We start from the raw sequence: 8344 nt of genomic DNA on the forward strand, positions 1-8344 counted from the left end.
CCCTTCCCGAGAATTCACTGGCTTCCATGTCCTTCTTCATAGTAAATATGAATCAGAAGTGTTCATTTAAGGCAACATTGATTTCCTATGGTTCCAGATAGATAGACACACTGTTCTATAAAGGGACCTACTCTCTCCGTAGCTAATCCTATGCTTTTAAAATAAATTGCAGAATATTTTAGGATTCTCCTTTATTTGTTTGCCAGTGTCATTTCCTGGCCGCTTTTTGCTTTCCCAATTTCCTTCTGGAATATACTCCTAAGAAATTTACATTCTACAAGGGATATAGACCATGACACCAGAAGATATAGGAGCAGAATTAGGCCATTTGGCCCCTCAAATCTGCTCCGATATTTCATTATGGCTGATTCATTTTTCCTCTCAGCCCCAGTCTCCTGCCTTCTCCCCCCACCCCTTGTATCCCTTCATGCCCTGACCAATCAAGAAGCTATCAACTACTGCCTTGAATATATATAAAGATTTGGCCTCTGCAGCTGCCTGTGGCAACACATTCTACAGATTCACTACTGTCTGGTGAAAGAAATTCCTCATCTCCATTATAAACAGATGCCCCTCTATTCTGAGGGTAAGTCCTCTGGTCCAAGATACTCCCACAGGAAGCATCCTCCCATATCTACTCTATCAAGGCCTTTCACAATTTGATGTTTCAATTAGGTCAGCCCACATTTTTCTGAATTCCAATGAATACAGGCCCAGAGCCAACAAATGGTCTTCATATGACAAGTCAACCAATCCTGGAACAATTTTTGTGAACTTCCTTTGACCCTCTCCAGTTTCAGCACATCCTTTCAAAGAAAAGGGCCATAAAACTAATCACAATACTACAAGTGAGGCCTCACCAGTGCTTTACAAAGTCTCAACATTATACCCTTGCTTTTATATTCTAGTCCTCTTGAAATGAATGCTAACATTGCATTCACCTTCATCACCACAGACTCAGCCTACAAATTAATCTTTAGGGAATCTTGCACAAGGACTCGCAAATCCCTATGTGCACCTCAGTTTTTAGTATTTTGTCTCCAATTTAGAAAATAGTCAGCCCTTTAATTTCTTCTACCAAAGTGACTTCCTAACACTGTATACCATCTGCCATTTGTCATTCTCCTACTCTGAGTCATTTTGTAACTTCTCTACTTCCTCAAAACCATTTTTATCTGCCATCGTATCATCTGCAAATTTTGCAACAAAACCATCAATTGCTTCATTAAAATCATTGACATATAATGTAAAAAGAATTGGTCCCAACAGAGACCCCTGTGGAACACCACTAGTCTTCAGCAACCAAACAGAAAAGGTTCCCTTATTTCCACTCTTTGCTTCCTGCCAATTAGCCACTGGTTTATCCATGCTAGAATCTTTCCTATAAAACTAGGGGCTTGTAGCTTGTTAAGCAGCCTCACATGCAGCACCTTGTCAAAGGCCTTCCGAAAATTTAAGCACACAACATCAACACAATCCCCTTTGTCTATCCTGCTTGTTATTTGTTCAAAGAATTCAAATAGATTTGTCAGGCAAGATTTTCCCTTGAGGAAACCATGCTGACCACAGCCTATTTTATCCAATTGCCCCCAATCCATAACCTTAACAATTGACTCCAGCATCTTCCCAACCACTGAAGTCAGAATAACTGGCCTATAGTTTCCTTTCCTCTGACTCTCTCTCTCTTCTTGAAGAGTTGAGTGAAATTTGTAATTTTCCAGTCTTCCCGAATCATTCCAGAATCTAGTGATTCTTGAAAGATCATTACTTTCACATTAGTGGTGAAAGCTCAACAATCTCTTCAGCCACTATTTTTAGAACCCTGGGGTGTACACCATCTGGTCCAGGTAACTGATCTACCTTCAGATTTCTCAGTATCCCAAGAGCCTTCTCCCTGGTAATGGTAACTTCACACACTTTATGATCCCTGACACCTGGAACTTCCACCATACTGCCAGTGTCTCCCACAGTGAAGACTAATGGAAAATACTTATTCAGTTCATCAACTATTTCCTTGTCCTCCATTACTACCTCTCCAGCATCATCTTCCAGTGGTCCAATATCCACTCTCTCCTCTCTTTTACTCTTTATATATCTGAAGAAACTTCTGGTGTCCTCTTTAATATTATTGGCTAGCTTACTTTCATATTCCATCTTTTACCTTCTTAATCACTCTTTTGTTGCCTTCTGTTGGTATTTAAAAGCTTCCCAATTGTCTTACTTCTCACTAATTTTTGCTCTATTTTATGCCTTTTTTTTTGGCTTTTATGTTTGCTTTCTCTTGTTAGCCATGGTTGTATCATCTTGCCCCTAGAATAGTTCTTCCTCTCTAGGTTGTATATATCCTGTGCCTTTCAAATTGCTTTCAGAAATTCCAGCCATTGCTGCTCTGCTGTCATCCCTGCCAATGTTCTTTTCCAATGAAATCTGGCCAAATCCTCTCTTGTGCTTCTATAATTTCCTTTACTCTATTGTAATATGGATACATTTGACTTTAATCTTCTCCTTCTTAAATTTCAGGGTGAATTCAATCATATTATGATCACTTGCATCTAAGTGTTCTTTTACTTCAAGCTCTCTAATCAACACCCAATCCAGAATAGCTGATCCCCTAGTAGGATCAACCATGAGCTGCTCCAAAAAGCCATCTCATAGGCAATCTAGAAATTCCTCCTCCTGAAACAATCAAGGTCGTTTAATCTTGCTGGCTTTGCCTTTGCTCTAACAGGACCATGCTGGCTTTGACTCCCTATCTCACTTTTGAAAGTCAGCAAATTGCCAGATGTCCATTTACAGGCAAACGATCTCTCCTAATTTTTGCAAGGTTACTCTTTGAAACCTTTGAAATTAGCCTTCCCCGTTTTAGAATTTTGACTTCAAGAACCTGTCCTTGGGGGGACGTCACGTGATGACGTAGGATCGAGACAAGGAAATCCAGCTCTCCCATAAAAAACCAGTAAAATAATGTTTAAGTGAAGAAAAGTTAGTAAATACTTTTTAAAAATTACTTATAAACTACTCAGGATTGTCTTAAGATATGTCTCCTAAACAGAAGCAGAAGAAAACTACTACTTTGAAGACAACACAAGTTGGAAAAGAATCAAGGCCGGCAGCCAGGAAAGAGCCTCGGGTTCAAGTGCATTTTACCTCCGGCGATACAGAACAGGAAACTGCGGCAACATCAACCGTTTCCAAAAAAAAAGGAGCAACAGGAATTGCGCATGCGTGAAGGAAGGGGCATGAGCAACCCAAACTACAAATCTCAGCTATGATCGGTGGAATCAGACGAAGATGAAGAAACAAAGAAGAGCAATAGGAAGAGGTTGGAGGTGATATTGGAGACATAAAAAATCTTTGGTGCAAATAATGCATGAATTAAAAGCAGTAAAAGTAATAAAAAGATATTAAAAATATGAAGATTATGTTTGATAAAATGAGGAAAAGACAGGACAAAATTGAAAAGAAAATTAAAAACTTGGAAGAAATAATGGGAGACACCATTGATAGAGTGAATAAAATGGAAGATAATATTTCTGCCTGGACATCAGAAAGAAAATGGTTGTTCGAAAAAGTGGATGTACTTGAAAATTTTAGCAGACAAAATAATATTAAGATTGTTGGACTTAAAGAAGGTATAGAGGGAGAGGGTCCAATAATCTTTTTTCAAAAATGGATTCCGGAAATTTTGGAAAAGGAAAAAGGAACCCAGTTAATTGAAATTGAAAGGGCTCACAGAGCCTTAAGATCAAGACCTCAAGTTGATCAAAAACCCACGATCAATCTTGATAAAATGCTTAAAATATCAAGATAAAGAAAAGATCCTGAAGGCGGCTGCCCAACGTGCCAGAAAGAGAAACGGGCCATTGATGATAGAAGGGAAAACAGTTCTTTTCTATCCTGATGTAAGTTATGACCTTTTGAAGAGGAAGAAGGAATTTAACCCAGTGAAAAAAGTTTTATGGGAAAAGGGTTATAAATTTATATTGTGCCACCCGGCAACCCTGGTCATTTTTTTGGATGACGGAAAAAGAAGATCTTTTACTGATTATCGGGATGCGGAAGAATTTGCACAAGAACTCCCAAATATTCGCTAACCACAGCCAAAGATTTAAAAGTGAAACGGATTAAAGATGAAGACAGGGACAGTGAATGGAGTTGATGGATGTTTAAGGACAGAAGAATATTTAAATATATTCTTAATTATATGATACAGGGGGAGAAAGGTAAAAATTTGAGAAATATTAATCGAGAATGGTGATACTATTTTTTCTTCTCATATATACCTTTTTATGTTACGGGGGAGCTGGGGGAACGGCTGATTGATTGCTATGGGACTCACGTGTGTAATCATGGCGATTGTCATGACCCACACAAAGGAGGGGGGTAATGTTGTGTTTTTTTTTATTCACAACATTAGTAGGGGGTATTTTGTTTTTTTTTTCTTTATAATCTATCTTTCTTTAATCTTTCTTTCTTTGCCTGGACAATCGGGATCGGGGCGGGGGGGGGGGGCGGGGGGGAGCACATAGCAACATGGAGAATTTTTAAAAGATTCCCCAAGGTACTACAAAAGTTGAAAAGTTAGGTATTACTATAGACTGGAGTAACCCTGTTAAAAATAATGATTAATTTACTGAATTTTTTAAGTTTTTATGTTAATGGGCTTAATGGACCGGTGAAAAGAAAAAGAGTTTTAACATACATTAAGAAAATGAAAATAGATATAGCTTTCAGCTGCATTCTATTTGAAAAAAATAACTTATAATTTAAGAGATAAATACAAAATATTTCTGAAAATTTGGCGCCCTTATTTACAAAAGATAGGATTAAATACATAGGTCCTCCGAAGATAAAATTATTGGTTATTTGGGGAAATAAATAAATAAATATATATATATATATATATATATATATATATATATATATATATACTAAAGCTATTATGAACTCCATGGAGCATGTGGGGATCTTCCGATATCCAGGCATTCCTTCTTTCTTTCTTTTTTCCCCTCTTTTTACAGGGATATGTTGGGGGGAGGGGGGAAAGTTGATAATTCTTTTTTTCCTTCTCAATAAAAAAAAAATTATATATAAAAAAAGAACCTGTCCTCATCTTTTTCAATAGCTACCTTGAATGCAATGAAATCATGGTCACTGGACAGATTGACCACCTCATTTTGGAAGAAAATCAAATAGAGACCTTCTCTGGTACAGCCATCTACACATTACTTCAAAAACTTTCCTTAACACACTTAAATTCTGTCCCATCAAATCCTTTTGCACTAAGATAATCACAGTTCAGCATTTTACAGAAAAAAAACAGCCTCTCCTCCATGGATTCTGATTACAGTTTGCACTGCATCGGATAAGCAGTATCACAACAACAATCTTGCACATAATGCCATCAAGGAAGTGAAAATGGTGAGGAGTTTCAAGTTCCTGAGCATCAACATCTCAGAAGGTCTATCCTGGGCCAACCATAAATGCAATCATGGTGAAGGCAGTCCAGCAGCTACACTTGATTAGGAGTTTGAAGAGATATGATATGTCAAAAAAGATTCTAGCAAATTTCTCCGATGTACCATGGCAAGCATTTTGACTGGCTGCACCACCATTTGGTATGGTATTCTCTTGACCACGATCATAAGAGGCTTCAGCAGGTTGTGAACTCAGCCAACTCCATTAACGAGCGCTACCTCTGTACCACTGAGGACATCTGCAAAAGGTGGTGTCTCAAGAAGGCAGCATTCATCATTAAGGACCCTGATCATCTGAGACATGCCCTTTTCTCATAGTACCATCAGGAGCCTGAAGTTCCACACTCAACTTTTTAGTAAAAGTTCCCTGCCCCTCCCCGCCATCAGATTTCTGAATAGTCCATGAACCCATGAATTCTAGCTTGCTATTCTTCTTTTGCACTATTGTTTTATTGTAACCCAGAATAATTTGTAATGCCTGCACTATACTAATGCCACAGAACAACAAATTACATGACTAATGTCAGTGATAGTAAAACGGATTCTGATACTGTACCCTTTGATTTGGCAGAAGATTAAAAAAAGCCTCAAACACACACCACCAGTCTCAAGGGCAGACTAAGATTATTGAACAGACCACTTGTATAAGTTGGATCCTTGAGCTCACAATCTTGCTTGTCATAGCCTTCCACCTTATTGCCTACCAGCACTGTACTTTCTCTGTAACTGTATCACTATATTCTGCACTCTGGTATTAGTTGTTTTTTGTACTACCTTGATGTATTTATGTTGTGGTAATAATAAACCAATTACCACAGCAAATATTTGAGAATTTAGAATCACTACTATTAGTCCTAATATTCTTACATCCATTTCTGATTCTTCCTACATGTTTGCTCCTCTAGTTCCTCCTTACTATTTCAAGATCTGCAGTATAGTTCCATCAAAGTGAGTACAGCTCTATTATTTCTAATTTTGATCCATATGGCCTTAGTGAATGTTGGTATTGTCATGATGTTTTCCCTCATCAAGAGTGCAACTATCCTTCCTCTTTTATCTCCACCTCTGTCATACTCGAAGCTTTGAAACTAAGGGAGACCAATATCCTTGCAGGCAGGTTTGCTGGAGCTGCTAGGAGTGGTTTAAACTAATATGGCAAGGAGATGGGAACCAGTATGATAGAGCTGAGGATGAGCCAGCAGGTTTACAAGTAGATATTGTAATATGAATGTAGGAAGGACAAGCCAATGATTGCGTAAAATGACAGAGAGAGCAAAGAGTTAAGTCATAACACAGAGGCAAAATTCATAAGGGGAAAGAATGCAGGACTGAAGTTCCTGTATTTAAATGTACGTAGCATTCGAAATAAGGTGGATGAACTCATGGCATAATTAGAGACAGGTCGTTATGACATTGTGGGCATCACTGAGTCATGGCTGACAGAATGTAGTAGTTGGAAGTTTAACATCAAAGAGTCTGCTTTGTATCAAAAGGACTGGCAGGAGGGCATAGGCGGTGATATGGGTGTATTGCTAAGAGATGGAATTACATCTTTAGAAAGAAGTGACAGGGTCAGAGAATGTTGAATCTTTGTGGGTGGATTTAAGAAACTCAAGGATAAAAACATTATGGAAACCATATATAGGCCTCCAAATAGTAGCCAAGATGTGGGGGTTGAGATTGCAAAGGGAGTTGAAAAGGGATGTAATAAGGGTAATGTCAAAATTGTGATGGGGGACTTCAATATGCAAGGGGTTTGGGAAAATAAGGTTGGTGTTGGAATGGAAGAGAGGAAATTTGTTGAATACCTACAAGATGATTTTACAGAGCAGCCTACTACGGGATTTTATTAGTCACCTTAATGTAAAAGAACCCTTAGGAGGCAGTGATCATAATATGATTGAATTCAAACTGCAATTTGAGAGGGAGAAGCATAGGTCAAATGTATCAGAATCACAATGGAATGAAGAGAATTACAGAGGCAAAAAAGAGCAACTTTCGCAGGTGGATTGGAGCAGGACACTGGCGATGATGATGGCAGAATAGAGGTAGCTGAAGTTTCTGGGAATAGTTCAGAAGGTGCAAGATAGTCCCACAGAAGTAGTTCTCAAATGGCAGGACTAGGCAACCATGGCTGACAAAGAAAGTTAAGGACTGCAAAAAAGCCAAGGAAAGGGCATATACGGTAGAAAAAGTGAGTGGGAAGTTAGGTGATTGGGAAGCTTTTAAAAAGCAAACAAAAGGCAACTAAAAAAGCTAAAGAGGGGGAAAGATGAAATATGAGGGAAAAGCTAGCCAATAATACAAAGCAGAATACTAAACACTTTTTCAGTTATATAAAGAATAAAAGGGAGGTGAGAATTGATATTAGACAACTGGAAAATGATGCTGGTGAGGTAGTAATGGGGGACAAAGAATTGGCAGATGAACTTAGTAAGTACTTTGTCTCAGTCTTTTCTGTGGAAGACACTAAGCTGTATGCCAGAGGTTCGTGAGCGTCAGGGAACAGCAGCGAGTGCCATTGCTATTACAAAGGAAAAAGTGCTAGGCAACCTGAAAGGTCTCAAGGCGGATAAGTCATCTGGACCAAATGGATTTCATCCCAGAGTCCCGAGAGAGTGTTGAAGAGATAATGGATGCATCAGTCATGGTCTTTCAAGAATCACTTGATTCTGGCAATGTCCTGGAGGACTGGAAAATTGCAAACGACATTCCACTCTTCAAGAAGGGAAGAAATTATACGTTACATAGTCTAACCTCAATGGGTGGAAAAATGTAGAAGTCCATTTTGAAGGAATTGGTTTTAGGGTACTTGGAGACTAATGATAAAATAAGTCAAAGTCAGCATTCTTTCTGTAAAGACAAAT

The sequence above is a fragment of the Hypanus sabinus genome, chromosome 13 (assembly GCF_030144855.1).
Source record: "Hypanus sabinus isolate sHypSab1 chromosome 13, sHypSab1.hap1, whole genome shotgun sequence".
NCBI lineage: Eukaryota > Metazoa > Chordata > Chondrichthyes > Myliobatiformes > Dasyatidae > Hypanus > Hypanus sabinus.